The sequence below is a fragment of the Parasteatoda tepidariorum genome, chromosome 1, assembly GCF_982258835.1.
Source record: "Parasteatoda tepidariorum strain Cologne lab strain chromosome 1, Ptep-v5.0, whole genome shotgun sequence".
Taxonomy (NCBI): domain Eukaryota; kingdom Metazoa; phylum Arthropoda; class Arachnida; order Araneae; family Theridiidae; genus Parasteatoda; species Parasteatoda tepidariorum.
The window spans coordinates 128,921,653-128,938,397 of NC_141755.1; the positions used below are offsets into that span (position 1 = coordinate 128,921,653).

The 16,745-nt window shown below is 25.4% G+C and overlaps 1 protein-coding gene across 7 annotated transcripts in view; it reads left to right on the forward strand.

Annotated features, from left to right (window-relative positions):
- Positions 1-16,745, forward strand: part of LOC147816933 (uncharacterized) — a 37,755-nt gene that overhangs the window by 12,186 nt on the left and 8,824 nt on the right. For 2 of the 7 annotated variants that reach the window (XR_015429581.1, XM_087152707.1), the window contains exons 2-7: positions 1,795-1,862; positions 2,480-2,539; positions 4,717-4,850; positions 10,578-10,677; positions 13,905-14,026; positions 16,452-16,568. The gene's annotated coding sequence lies outside the window, so the exon portion shown is untranslated. Of the gene's footprint in view, positions 1-1,794; positions 1,863-2,479; positions 2,540-4,375; positions 4,631-4,716; positions 4,873-10,577; positions 10,745-13,904; positions 14,027-14,190; positions 14,376-16,451; positions 16,569-16,745 lie in introns of those variants that run through there. The other 5 variants (XM_087152716.1, XM_087152711.1, XM_087152722.1 and 2 more) reach the window with 5 other exon arrangements.

A 16,745-nucleotide genomic window follows, 5' to 3' on the forward strand; every position in this document is an offset into this window, starting at 1 on the left:
CTTTTATAAGGTGGAAAATGTTATAAAACATATTAATCTGACCATTCCAACAGGAAAGACAATTTAAAGAAGCTATTTAATTAAAAAATAATATTTGTAGCATTAAGATTAAAATTAAAGTAATTTTCAGTCATTATAATGGTTAGCATTGACTTAAATTTCTATCCAATTTGAGTAATTTACGTCTGGCACAGAAGTAAAAAATTTCAAATAAATTATGTATCCTATTTCACAAACAACTGCATAGAATTTTTTGTTCAAATGTCAGCTTCAAAATTCAGACAAGTTTACATTTAAATTACAAACAAATTCAGAGTTTTGCAAATTAGTAATCATTTTTGCTTTTGCGCGATTCACATCTGACAGCAACAATTTAACCCATTTAATTTGAACTGTTAATAATCAGTTTTTATAAAACAAATTGTTTTTTGATAAGTTATGATATACTAAATATTTAATGTAAAAGTTTGATTATAAACTTTTGTTTTATAGGATAGTTTTTCTAAGAAATGTATGTACATTTTTTTCTGACACCATGGAATTGCCCAGATGTAAAAACAAAACTATTTAACTCATCTGAGCTAGGAAACTATGTTAGATTGGAATTTTTAATATATTCTAATTTCCAATAAGAAAGAAGGGAAAAAGAATAAAATTTAAGGAATTTTATCTTGTTTTTTTTTCTATAGAATGTACAACAAGAAATTGAAAAAATTTTCAAAATAATAATGCTAATTTGAAATAAACAATTTTATTTAAACATTTGACTTATGATATTGGTTTAAAGAAAATTATTTCAGTGAATTTTATAAAGAGCATTGTCTGGATAAAATTAAGTATAAAATGGCTCTATATTGAAAGTAAAGAAATGTAAAAATTTATTGGTTTCTAATCACGTGGAATTATTTTCTTTTGCTTAATAAAAATATATTAAACAGTACTTATCCAAAGTTGCTTTGGGTCATTGCTATTAGGTACATTTTGTGCAAAAACTATCTAACACATAAAAAAAATTTTATTCATTAAAAGCGTTCTTCAAGCTAGACATATTGTTTCCTTCACATCTATTCGAGATGATATATTTAAAACATAACATTTTAAATGAAATACTACGCTATTATACTGACTAATACACTAATATTGACACTTTTCTTCTACTACACTCCAGGAGGGAAAAAAACACGCTGACCCGGAAATTGTCAGATTTTTACTGGAAAAATCAGGGGAATTTGAAACCTGATTTGAGTGGCCACCCTGAGTTATGATTATGAGGGCTTTAGCTCAATTTATGTTTCTATTTTGGTCTCCTAGAAATTCAAATTTTTCTCTTATCAAAATTGTGCAAAGAGTGACATTCCATATAAGAATAACATTAATGTAGCTTGTAATATTAACCTGACTTTAACTCTGTAGCTCTTTTTATGTAATTTTCAGTTTAGGAAGCATTATTTTTGGCCATTCTCTATATTAAATACTTTTACATGCATTTCAAAATGTATCACATTTTTATACTAACATGTTTAACTATGTATATTTTAAATTTCAGTTTTCTTTATTATGACAAATGCAACTCTAAATCTTAAAAAAAAAAATCTTTTGGTTATACTATATAATTTTTAAATTTGGCATTTTTTTAAAAAAGTTGTAATTTCCTTAAGATTTGTTTATATTCATTTATATGACCATATGTAAGGTTTTTATTTTGAATGTTTTATACTTTCAGATTTTATTTCAGAACAACATTTATTCAATGTATTTTGAAGTTATAAAATTCAATATTGATGTTTATTCCAGACTGTGGAGATGGCGATATAGAAACATCAGAGAAAATAATACAAGAAATGCTTTCCAGATACTCAGAAGTAAGTTTTCATCCAACTTTTAATTTTTGAATATTTCTGTTTTACAATTTAAACTCTAAATTTTGAATAATTATTTTTTCTGATTTTTGAAACAAAGTAAAATTCAGATTATACGAAATAATTGGTGTAAAATACAGAGCTACTTAATTTTTTAAACCAAAATTCTTTTACTAATATTAAAATTATAATTACATGTTTTTGGAAAATCAGAAGTTTTTGAAGGATTCAGAGTTCATCATCATAAGTTCATAAAATCGCTGATCAATCATTAAAAAAAAGTTTCTTTTTCTTTCTTTTTTTTTTGTAATCGACGAATATTTGTATTCTGTTCATATCAGTGATTCATGTGATGTTTAAAACTATTGGTTTTGCCTGTTTCCTTTTTTTTTTACATAAATGTTTTATTTTTCATATAAAGTGTGCATATTTTTTTGAAACAAGAATTTTTTCCCCACTCATTTAATTATTTTAACATTTGAGAAATGATTTAAAAATTTTAACTTTAATTTTTTTGGTTACAATAAAATATGTTGTTGTATAATTATAATTTATATAAAACAAGATTTTCTTGCTGAAAAACAATTATAATTTATAGTCAGAATTTGTTCTTTATTTAGGCAGCTTTGTTCATTTTCTTATCTGACTGAATAAAAATGCAGAAAGGACAAATTAATGAGGTAAATCATTTGTATATTTATCAATTAATTCATGATTTAAATTACGTTTTAAATAATGACCTGTGGATTTATTGTAATTTCATAATGTATTATGTATGGTAATGTATAATGAGAATTGTCTTATTTACATTCATTTAAGAATGTTTTACTTAAACTTACGGTGTTAAATAATTGCATTCATGCATATGTCACAGATAAAATTGGCCATTCACCATAGAACACATGCATTAGATATTTCAGATTTTGGCTTCAACTTTCTAAACTTTAGACTTTATTACTCTGTTATTATTTTATTCTCTTTAATCATAATTTACTTTTGAAAGTTAACAGTTTGTTTGACTGTCTAAGTATAAAGTAAAAAGGCTTTAAATAAGTATGCAAATAATTTAAATGTTTTCTTTTGCGCAAATTATTACGCAAATATTGTTTTTTGTTTTTTTTTAATGATTTTAGTTGATAGGTCATTTAAGATTTTTTTTCTACTCTTATGCCTGAGATAAATGTATGTGGATTTGCTCTTATTTCTCATCGTTATTTACTGTTCTTTTGCCCCAATCTAAAATATTAAGTATGTAATTTGAGCAATTCTGTTACTTTGCATAAATTGATACTGCAACACTAAATCTCTATAATTTAGAATTCTTAAGTGCACTACATTTTAGAGGATAACATGAACTAAGGAAAAATCCCAAGCAAATGATTATATCAATAATCATATTTTTACTAGCAGCTATTTTTCCTTCTTGCCTAAAATTGGGAATATGAAAAAACAAAGTTTTAATTTAGTCTTTTATCTCAAAGTTGAAGACAAGCAAAAACATAAGTCACAGCTTTGCTGATATATCAAGTTTTTCTTTTATTTTCTATCAACTCTTAGTTACTGATGTGAAAAATAATTATGTCCTATTAAAATAACTCTCCTCTTAGTTGTTACTTTTAATAATATGCATTTTAATGATTATTTTTTCATTATATCATTTTTATTAATATTTATATTCCTTACTTTCAGAAGTTGAGATTTTTTAATTAATCATGCTTATTATTATTCACATAATTATAGATGATAAATTATCTAAAATACACTGGTCGACAAAATTAAGAGATGGAAGACATTTTCCCAAATATCTAAAAAAAATACTAAATATAAATAAATGAAATTTGGTATGGTTATAGCTTATTCCATGATAATAAAGTATGCGAAACAAAAATGAAAGTGCCATTCACTGGCGAGACCTATTGCCAATAAATCCAATGTAGTCTGAACTTAAGGATAAAAGATTACTATAAAAGTGAGGCGTGTAGAGTGTGTGTTGCCTCTAGTATGGTGTATGTTCACCCCTGACAAACAGACAGCATGCGCAACAAGTATGCATGCTGTTAATAAGGGAGTTAACGAGGACTTGTGGAAGACCCTCCCATTCTTCCACCAGAGGAATTTTGAACTCCAGAATGGTTCTGGGGGAGGTTGGCGCATCGCTATAGCTCTCCCAAGAGCATCCCAAGCATGTTCAATAGAATTCAGGTCAGGGGATTTGGCTGGCCAATCCATTCGTTGAATATCCTCTCTTTCCAGATACTCATCAACCATGAGAGCCCTATGTGGTCGCGCATTGTCCTCCATAAAAATGAACTCAGGGCCATCAGCGTCCCTGAAAAAATGCGCATAGGGCTCTAGGTTCTCCTGCCTGTACCTCTGGGCATTAACGGATCAATTGTCAAACACATAGGAGCGGTGTGCGGGTATCTTGCATGATCCCTGCCCAAGCTATGAGTCCTCCACCAGCATAATGGTCCCTTTCGATAATGTTCCTGGAATGGTATCGGGTTCCAGGTTCCCTCCATATCAATAACCGTCCAGAAATAGCGTCATAAAAATGTGCGTCGTAGGAGAATATAGCATCATAGAAATATGCGAAAATGCTTTCCATCTCTTAATTTTGTCCACCAGTGTAGATAGTATTTATCATCTTGTACTAAGAATTACATTTTGGGTATTTAGGCCATTGACACATATCAACTGTCTATTAATGTTCAGCAAGAGTGTAAAAAATGTCATTATCTTGGTTATTGGGAATTGGTGTGGTGCCACCGGTAACATTCAGAATTAATTACCTTCTTGCTTTTATAATTGTGAACATACATTGTTTATATGATAAACTTTATTATATTTCGATTAGCTTTGAATGTGATTGGAAAGAAGCAGCAAAATGCTCTGATATATTGAGATTAGAGTGGTCTCCGGTGGTTTATACTTATGTTCATGCTTCAATTCTCTCTATGATGGTAGAAGAAGGAAAAACAGAATTACAAGGTACTATTTCAGAAATCATGGAGTAAGATTTATTTTAGTAATGATTATAGAAATGCTTGTCTTTATCTGTAAATGTAAAATCTATTAAGAATTCTTGCATCTTACATAGTTTCTTAGATATCTTTAGTTAATAAATGAATAATATTTTCAGATTTTCTTGAAACTGCTTAATCTTTGTTTTTTTTTTTTTTAAAGAATTAAAAAATTTTAAAAAATTTCTAACTATACAAACATAATTAAAAATGTTAAAATAATTAAAAATGTTTTCTAATTATACAAACAGGTTCTTAGGACACTCTTAATGACATACATAATTTAGAGGAGCATGATTCTGATGATCTTTTTTTATTTAAAAAAAATTTTTTTTTCTCAAATATTGTTTGTTAACATGCGTTCAGTGATTATTTGAAATTTGAATAATTTAAACTGAAAAAAACATTAAAATATTTTTAGAATTTAATTTTTTTCTGTTTGTTTTTTATGTTCATAAATTACCAGGCTGATATGCCTTCCAATTATACCTTTATAGCTGTGTTATAAATAAAAGAAGTTTGAGGAAAAGTAAACTACTGCTGTTGTGTATATTTTATGTACTTGCAATGTTGTTTATTTCGTCATATCCTTACTTGTTCATCATTGATTATGTGGTCATCAACAATTTATAATTGATAGTAAAGTTTAAAAACACTATTATTTAAGTTGGTTAGGGCTATTGTTTAAGAACTGAAATATATATTATGAAGCAATTATTCAGGCAGTTACAAAAATAAGTGCTTATGTTAATTATTTTTTTAATTTCCATTCTATGTTAGGTTATTCTTATTTTCCATTAAAGGTCTTGCTTATAAAACAAGACTACATTTAAATATCATTGCGGAAAACTTTTTATGATCATAAGTTTTTAAAGTAATATAATTTTATCTCATTTTGGAACTTTAGCTCTTTTTTCTGCGTAGCATTTAAATTATTTCTCTTGAATTTTAAAAATATTAAGCAGTTTATTTTATGTGCTGTTTTAGGAAAGTTCCAAGCTTAAAACAAGGATTAGCTGGTAAATCAATACCTTTAGAAAAGTATGTAATATGAAAATCTGTTAAGTTTGTGTCCCAGAAAGGTCGTCTGATTGTTCCAGCATTATTAAGTTTAATGACTTAAAACATTATTTTCATTGGTAAATCCAAAACCAATATTTGATACACATGATATTTGTATTTATAATTTAATAATGAATCAAAATTATAAAGAAAAAATAAATAATTATAAGTAATTATTTGTATATACAAAAAGTAGTGTGAACTATTTCTCTTGTTATTTCTACTTCATTTTTTGAAAGAAAAAAATTTTTGAAAAAAATTAAAGTTTAGTTTTTATATTAAATTTTTGAAAATAAAAGAATATAATCTTTGACCCAGTTTTTTTTAAATTCTTTTTTCTAAATATCATTTAACGATATTCCTTTGTTATAAACTCTTTATTTCTTTATATTGACTATTAAATTACCAGTCAAAAATATTCAATGAGTCTGTTTATATTCAGTTTCAGTATTTTTTAACATATATTCTTCATGATGTCAATTTATATAAAAATGTAACAATTATCTTATGTTTATTTTTAGCTTTTATTTTAATTATACCATATTTCATAAATTAAATTTTTTTGTTAAAATCAAATTGAAATATCAAAATTAAAATCTGTTAGTTATTAATTGTAATTGTTAAGATTTTATTGAATTTGATTTTAAAAAAACTTGTTTTGTTTAGTAAAAGCTTATTTATTATTACTTTAGTTATAATCTAATTTTTTATTTTAATATTTGGTACCTTTCAAATAATGGCAAATTATTTTGTTTTTAAAAATGAAATTGATTGCTTAAGAAAAAAGTGAAAATTAAATATTTTAAAATTAAGTGTAGTATAATGAATTTCTTTGAAAGTATATTTGCCTAAGTTAAAATAATTTTTTGTTTACAAACATTATTTTTAAACTTTTAAGTTTAGCCTAATTAAACTTTGATTATTTTCTGTTACATTCTTAAAATATCAAACAATTTTAAAAAGTTTACATTTTACAAGTTCTACTCTCTTTATTCTCTACTATCATTATTTAAATAAAGATTCTTGATATCAATTTTTTTTTTAAATAAATTGATTATTTACTTATGAGCTCATTGTTGTAAAAAAATTTGTAAATTGAATATTTTACACACATTCTTTCTTTTAAACTAAGTCATTTATCTAAATGTTGTAAATATTTTCAAATTTCGTTTAATAACAAGTTTTTATTTCTAAACACAGATAGATATTAAAATGAAAACGTAAAGAAATATTTATTGCATTTCTAAATTTTTAGTATATCATAGGTATCGCAAGTTTTTCATATCATCTTTGAATTATATCACTTATTTTTTTTTAAAGAAAAGAATCTGTGTTCTTAAGCTTTATAATTAGTTTTTTTTTAAAGAATTTATTACCTACTACTTGTTAGTTTCTAAAATTATTTTCATAATTTGTTTTTCAATGAGAAGTTTCATATTCTGTATTTTGTAAATTTGGTGTTTATTCATACGTGAAGAAGATGGCGTTTTGGCTAAAGTTTTCAGTTTTTCACCTGGGGCCCTACCATGAACTACCGGGAATGGAATGAAGATTCCCGGCTGGAAAGTGAAACTGGGAAAGTTTGGTTCCATGAATGCTCAATACCGTACCATGAACACTCCCTTGGAATCAGACATTCCACGATAACTCGCTCTCAGGGCGTGGCTAAAATTTAACCAATCACACAATTTACTTTAGATTTTCTTTTTGAGTTTGGCAGCGTTAGCATGAGTAAAACGAAACGAGCTTCTGCTATTTAGATAATATTTTTGACTACTTATTGTTTTATTTTTATAATGTTTTTTGTTTTCATTAGACTAAAAAAACATGAACTGCGAACACTTTGAAATATTCTTCAATTTATTATACATATAGTTTTATTAATTAAAAACTATCATATTTATCATGTATAATTCATAAAATAAAATCCTTTTTTCATAATAAATATTTCTGATCTATCTCTTAATACGTTTCATTATTTATTTTAAATATTTTTTAAAAAGTACAACTCTTAAAATAATGATCATATTTTAATGAATTAAGATTCAAAATTTCGTGCCTGAGAACTGCAAGTAGATAGATTACTAATTATACTAGTTTTTAAATCTAAACTAATTTCCAGAAAGAATTCAAATTTTATCAGACAAAACAATTAACGCTTACCTTGATCACTTTGAAATTAATTTTATTTCAGAAAAGTTCATTAGTTTTCAATTAAAATTGTAACAATATGAATGACTAGAAAGTTACTACTTTGCTTATTACTTTGGTTTATTTGTTACATTATAAAAGTGACTGTTTTTACTGATAGTTAAATAAATATGTTCACAAGAAATTAATTTCTAGATCTGCGTAAAAATTTTTTCGTGATTTGTAAAATCATTTTACGTATTAAATACTTAAAAATTATAGTTCAGGGAACTACTTGCGCAGCTTTATTTTAATGGAAGAATGAGAATAAAAATTTTTAAAATGAGTAAGAGAAGAAATAAATACAAATTTCATAAATATTTTTTGAAACGTTTTTATTCTTTTTTGTATTTCTTATTATAAATAAATTGTTTACTTTATAATACATCATGCCTGTAAAAAATTCTTTTAAATGTGCTGCCATTGGTGTATAGTATAAAGAACTATCGTTCGAAAGGAAGTTAAATATTGTTGAATTAAAAGTTCATCGAAAGAAAATTAAAAAAAGAAATGATTGGAACTTCAGAAAAAGGTATTGGCCAAGTAATACATCCCGTAATAATAACATAGAAATAGTAACAATTATTATATAATGAGAGCATAATTATTTTTAGTTAGCCGTAATTTCTTAGTTAACTCTGAAAGTATCTTTTCGTTCACACATACTAATGAAACAAAACATTTCTCTTTTAATTATCGTCTTGAAAATGGCTCGGGCACGTTTATCTTTTAGAAATTTTGTTATCTTCTCTTATGAAATAGAAAAAAATTAAGACATTCATCGACGAAATATCGTATTTAGTCCTTAAAAATTCATCATTCCCTCCATGGAACGACGATTCCAGGTGCCGGAGACTGGTTGGAATGAAACCGATTCCAATTCCAGCCAAGAAACTGTTTCCAAGGTGTTCGTGGTGGGGAAAAATAATTTCCGTTGGAACGTGACGTCATTCCCAAATGGAATTTCATTCCATGGAGCTCATGGTAGGGTTCCTGCCTAATATTATACCCAACTACAATTTTTGTGTTGATGAATTTTTTAACAAAATATAATTATAATTTAAATGTAAGTATAATTTTTAAAGATAAGTTTTAATTAGGGAAATAATTACTTTAAACCTCAGTGATTTTAAAATTATTTAAATTGCAATTTTTATTCTGGTCATATGATTCATTTTTTATGATTGGCCATGAGAAACATGAAGAAAATATTAGGTGTTACAACTTTAGAAAATTGAAGAAAAAGAAATTTATGTTAGGAAATTTGTTAATAAAGACTTTTTAAACTATAATCTAAATTAGCTTTCAGATTTATTTCTGATGTATCTAAAGAAAAAAAAAATCCGAAGTCTGTACTTTGAAGGCAAATTTATTTCAAAAAACAGTAATTATTTTGACACATCAGTTCACTGAGTTCACTTCATTGCTCACTGAGATCTGTATTATTTATTTTAATGAATTCATGAATTAAGTATAAATAATTACCTTATTTTTATTCAATATTTGATTTAAAACTATCCATTTTTTTGTTGTAAATGTTTTACATAATGAATGTAAATGTTTAGTATTATTTTAGTAATAAATGAGAAAACAAGATAACAAAGAGTATTATGAAAATATTTTTAAATTTAATATACTTCTATTTTTTATGAGATAATGGCAAAGTTGATATTTCCAAAAAAAAATGTTCATTTACGTAAAAAAAAAAACTTCTGGGGGGAACTTTTTCAGAAAAGAAAAAAAAACATTATTTGGCGAAATTTTTTGCATGCTTTATGTGTATTTTTAATAGGTTATTTGTCTTAATTTAAGACAATTGCTTGTTACCTAATCTTTCCCCCGGTGGGTCAATATTATTTTTGAGCTATTTTTTGTTAAATTGAATTTGATTTTTTTGTGCAGAATTTATTTTTATTATTGTAATTTTTTTTATTTAAAAATGTTTAGCAAAAATCTGCATTACACACAAAAAGAAATCTTATGGGTAACTAATGTGTCTAGAGCTGCCGTTTTTACTAAATATTCAAATTGCATTTTTAATCTCTAGAATGCAATTGTTATATATATATATATATATATATATATATATATATATATATATATATATATATATATATATATATATATATATATATATAAATATATATATATATATATATATATATATATAAATATATATATATATATATATATATATATATATATATATATATATATATATATATATATAAATATATAAATATATAAATATATATATATATATATATATATATATATATATATATATATATATATATATATATATATATATATATATATATTGCTGATTAAATGTGTTAAACTGTTTTATTCATTACACTATAAATTATTTTAACATTTATTGATAACATTATAATTTTGTAACTTGTAATATTTCATTACAGCTATATATTGTTTCTTTTAGGAATTGGTGTATAATTGGAGTATAGCAAAATCTCGCGAACTTACTGAAAATATTCTTTGTAAAATCAAAACTATATTTTCTAGTCTTTGAGATGCCAAAGGTATGTTTTTTTTAAGATAAATTCATTGCAGTTTTGAATGTAAACAGTAAGGGCTAATAATGTATAGGTAGAATCCTTTTTATTTATCTACTATTAATTTTTTAATATATTTGACTTATTCAATTTGATTTTTAAAATTCATTTTAAATTGGGATTATTTAGAATTTTTGTTCTTATTAGGCATGTGTTTCTTCTGTTAATTTGCAGAATTCCGCGAATCTCAAGATTATTGATTCACGGACTTTCGTAAATCAATAATTTATATTTCAACAAAATTTTCTCGGAATTTCGCTAATCAAAAACTTAAATTTTACCACTTACACAAAATCTAGTTAACATGAAATTTATATCTCCTTTACAAGCACCTCTTTTTTTCTTTTTGAGTACTTAATGAGATCCAAAAGAACTTTTTTTCAGCAGATTTGTTTGAGTTTCTATGCTTTATATCTGTAATAACTAACTCTTATAAAACTTTGCATCTGTAATAACTTCTTCAGTAAAAATTAATGAACCACGGAGGCGAATAGAAAAATAATTAAGTTGACGGTCTTCAAAGTAATTCTGAAATCGAAACATTTCAACTATCGTTCCCTAGAAAAAAAATGGTGTTTTTTTTTTCATTTCTTTTAAACTTTGATTTTAAATATGTAATAAATTCCGATTTGTAATAAAGGAATTATTTAGTCAATATTATATATTTGCTCTCGTTTTTTAATTGGATGCAATTAGATTGAATTTTTCATATGATAACTGTAGATGGAGATTTCAACTCGCTGGATATCATTATAATTCCTGATTTCGATGTTTTATTTTTTTTTTTTGCAGTTACTGCTACTGATTTTCTCATGGTTTTTAAAATTCCAATATTATTGTGACATGCAAAATTCAATTAATGTATTTATTATTATCGTTTGTTTTACGAGGACACTACCAAGTTTTAGTTGAGGTTTTTAAAGTTTTTGCTACTTGATATCGTCAGGATTTTTTGAATCGTGATATTTTCATACAATATTATTAAGAAGCGAGAAATTCTAATCACGTATTTATTTGTGTAATTGATTTTTCGCAGACTTGATTTACGTTTTTTTTTTTTTTTTTTTTTTTTTTTTTTTGAGTTATTACTGTTGATTTTCACATGATATCTTAAAACACAGATATTACTATGATACAGAAAATTCAAATTGCACAACTGAATATTATTAATCTTATACGATAATTCTACTGTTGTTTTTCTATCAATTTTTCAGCAGTTGTCACTGCTAAATTTTGAATATTTTTAAAATCTCAATATTTTTAGTACAGTATTATTAGTTATAATATGTGAATCTCGAAACATACATTTGATTAACTTCTTTTTCACCTGCTCAATTTGTGCGATTTCGTAGTAAATACTTGAGGTTTTTATCATCAATCTTTTTTCAGTTATTGCAATAGATTTTACAAACTTTAATATCTTCTTTTCTTCTTTTTTTTAAAGCCACACTTAGTTCAACTATGGAGGAATTTGTTTGTTTTAATGTTTCTTTTGTCTGTAAGTCTTTTATTTATTTTTTATATAAGAAAAGAAAAAAAATTAAGCACTAAAAGAAAAAAACATTGAAGAAAATTCAGATAATTTCTTCTTTCAGGAATCATTTGTCTATCTTATAAATAAAAAAAATACGCTAACATTTATCATGTCTGAGATTGATACTTTGGTTCCTCAGTGAAAAATACAGTATTGTTATCAAGTACTAATTTCCATTCTTTGGAGTCTGGTGTGGGGCTCATTTTTTTTAAAGTTCTTATTCCTTAAAATCTTTCTTCATGCATTCTTTTTAATTTCTTAAAACATTTTTCCTCCTTGATTCTTATTTTTATTAATTTTTTAAGTACTAAAATTGTTTTATTATTTTTAATTTTCAAAAATATTTATGTGTATTTATATGGTTTATTATCAAAAACGTTGAATATCGAAGTGAAATTTTCCCTAAGAAATTATATATATATATATATATATATATATATATACAGTGAATTCGCGATAACTCGAATCTGATAGGACTGACGAAAAACTTCGACATATCGGAAGTTCGACTTATCGTTAGTTTCGGTTTTGGACTTTCAAAATATTGTCGGATTATTTAATTAATGCTTATTAATCATTTTTTTGACAAGCCATTTACGATAAGACTGTTTGAAGCACTTTATGATACCCTGGTCTATCGGCTGCAACTTTGCTGTTGTGTTAGGCGGGAGAAACTGCAAGTTTACTGCTTTCAAATTAGGTTGATCACTATGTGCTGTGCATTTATCCATGAAGAGTATCACTTTGATTTTTTTAGCGAATAATTTCCGATCCAATTTTCTTACATAGTTTTCAAATAAAACTGATGTCATCCAAAACTTTTTGTTAGACCTGTAATCCAAAGGATACGTTTTTATATTCTTGAAACATCGGGGATTTCGCTTTTTTCTGATAACAAGTAAGGGCAATTTCTCTGTCCCAGACGCATTTCCTCCAACTAGGACAGTCAAACATTCCTTGCTCATTTTACCACCTGAGCAGTTTTATCCTTAAACATCATAGTCTTATTTGGAAGACATTTAAAAAATAAACCCATTTCATCAATATTGAAAACATCATTTTAACTGTATCCTTGAAGTAAATTTGGTAACGTTTCACTTAACCACTGTTCACATACTTCAAGAGGGACAGCTTTAGCTTCTCCATGAAGAGTGCGAAAGATATTGTGTGTTGCAAAGGAAGGGGCAAGATATCCGCTCCTAGGTTTTTTTTCTTGCTTTAAAAGATCCAAAAAAAATCGAGTTAAAGGGAGTAAAATTCGAGTAATCGAGAATAATTAACATGAAATTGAAGATAAAAGGGTCGGGACCTCATAAAAAAATCGAGTTATAGTAATATTCGAGTTATCGTACTTCGAGTTATGGCGAATTGACTGTATATATATATATATATATATATATATATATAAAAGCACTAATTTTATCACAGTTGAAAACTTGTTGCATCTTGACTCATTGTGTAACACTTAACTGGCAAAATCAGTTTTAGATAAAATTTATTTAAAACTTCATCTTGTAAAATACTCATAAATCAAGTTTCTTGTGAAGTTTCAAAATTAATGACATTGCACTTTTTAAAATGTTCTTACTTAACCAATTCAGTGAATTTTGTGTATTTTTAGTTATTGTCTCTAATTTTTTTCATAATCATATTTATCTAGATATAGCGGGCACACGACATGATTAATATTACTGAGAGGTGTATATAATTTGGTCGAGTCAGCGGTACTAATTTGGGTCGCATCAATCAAGTTGAAGATTGTTTCCGTGGAGTCATTTCTTGGTACGATTTTATTTAAACGACTGTATTTTATAATAATTTGAATGAAGTAATTTTTGGTAATTAGCTTTATTTGCTATTGTGTTTTTTTTTATTTGCACATGCAATATTATAGAATGACTCATTTCATTTGCGTTTTTATAAATAGCTTACATTCTTTTTTGTAGGCTTCCCTATTGCATAGACCTCTTCATTAAAATGTAAGATACGAAAGTCCCATTTGATGCATGCAATGTTATTTTACTGTTCATTATACTTGCTGTCAGAAAAATGACCTAGAATTTGAAATATTAACTAAAGAAAAAATGAAGGTGATAGAATTACTTGCTTTTCTACTGTTCTAAGAAACTAGGTAATTTTTTAGTTTCAAAATTAGTTGCATATAATTGAACAAAAGTTCTGATAATATTAAAAGACAACAGAAGGAAATTTTTCTAAATGACTACCATATGCAGCAAAACCTGGTCAAGTTTAAGGACATTAATTTAGACATGACATTCTTGCAAATACTTTTTTAGTTGGAACAATGGTGTTTGTAGCCATAGATTCCATCTGCTGACAATCTTAGTATCTAATTTTGAAATTAAACAAGAAAAATGTTTTAGTAAATATCCACCGTTCTTTGCTTGATTTTTCAAATCATACGTAATTTTTGGCACACCTGGTTCCATGAAACTTTCCATAATAGCATTTGAAATTAAATGTCTTCATTCCTAAAAGAAGTATTTAAAGAGAAGTGTTTTATCTATTTTTTAAATTACAGAAAAAAATGTATCTACCTCGCAAGAATTATTAACAATTAAATTTTTAGAACCTTTATTTTATATATGTTACCTCACTATACTATAATTTAAGTGCTCTGTTTAAGTCAGCAAGAGTCCTTATATTGATTGTTGGCTGTTTGGGTTTAAATAAAAACTCGGATTAAAATACTGTATAAAACTACTTCAGTATTATAGTCTTTAGTTAACATGCACGTAATTTACCGCTGAATACTAGAGTGATTTACAAATTAAGGAATAAAAATAAAAGCACAAATACAGTTCAATTAATATAATCTAGAAACAATGTACAGATGCTTATTTCTATAACTTGGCTAAAAACTAAATCTGTAGATCATATTGCAAAATTTTAAAATCTTTAATACAAGTTGATCAATTTCTAACAATAACAATTTCTGCAATAACAATTTAATTACAAGAGAATGTATCTTTAAAAATATTCACTCTAAAATATAGTTCAATCAGTAGACCAGAGTCCATCAGTAGTCTACTGATCTTGACTGATAATTGTCTCAATTAAATTACAATTATTACAATAATGAAAACCAGTGTTTGTTTTTTTGTTAATTTAATTTGTATATTAAAATAAAATACGTTGAATGAAATTTATTTTAAAATTATTGATAGCTAATTTATAATTGATGTGACTAATTCATCAATCCCATTTGTTTTATTAGATTCTGACGCCTATGTAATTACTGGCAGTTTTTAATTTGTGATTAATTACTTAAATTAGTTCATATTAGCTTTCTTATAAATTTTAATCAAAGTGTTTTCCACAATTTACATTTTAATAAGAATTGTGCACAGCTTTCTCCCAGCTTCTTGATATAAAGATTTATATTAGTAAAATTAATGTTGATAAAAGTTTAAAAATGGTTGTTGCATTATTTAAAAATATCTTGTTGAAATAGACTTTATTAATTTTCATGCTTTGAAAATTTAATTTCTATTTTTGTAATATTTTTTCTATGTTTTTAAGCTATATTTAATGTCCATTATTTTTTCAAACCATTATTATTTATACTCTATTATTATTTATACTCTAAAAAAGATGATAATAAGCATAAACATATGAATCACAAAGTAGTTGGTTGATTTTGATTTACTTATTAACATAAAGTTTTAAGAAATTTTGTTTAAAAAGAAACTTTTTACTTCCTTTCCAAATAATAGTTTTTCCCTAGATAAGAAAAAGAATGTTGGATATTTTTCTACAAAAGGTAACCATTAATATTTACTGAGTTTATTTAACTAAAGACAAGAAAGTGTATGGAAGTGGAGAAAAATTTCTAATGAAGTATTATGATTAAGCGAAAATTTGATTCAAAAAAGAGGAAGAAAAAAACTATTTAGTGAAGGATTAACATTATACATTATAGGACTTATATTACATGTTATTATTTAAAAACTTCTTTTTATGAATTTTTATGAATATTTCCAAACAAAATATAAATTTGCTGCATTTTGATCTCAAAAGAATAATAAAAATACTAAAATATACGAAATAATTATTTCGTGCTATATGTGAATGAATAAAGCTAAACAATACAGAAAAACTTATGATTTCATTTCAAAAGTCCTTTAGGATTTTTTGGTTGTTTAATTATATTTTTTGTGATCCTAAACAATTGGAAATATTTCAGTGAAAAGTGAGTTAAAGATGATATGTATTTGATACCTTTCACTATGACTGAATTGGCATTGATCAAGTTAAAGCAGGGAAATGGTGTAACTGCTAAAAAACTCTTGGAACCAACTCGGTATGTTGCTTAACATGTTAAATTTATTGTTGTAACTTTCATACCTGTTTGTTCTTATTATTATTATATGACTCTAAATAATTTTCTTTAATAAATTTATGTCTATATGCATAAATTTATAGATATTTTTTAAAAATAACGCTAACCCATTATTTTTGTGTGTTATTCAGGATCTCC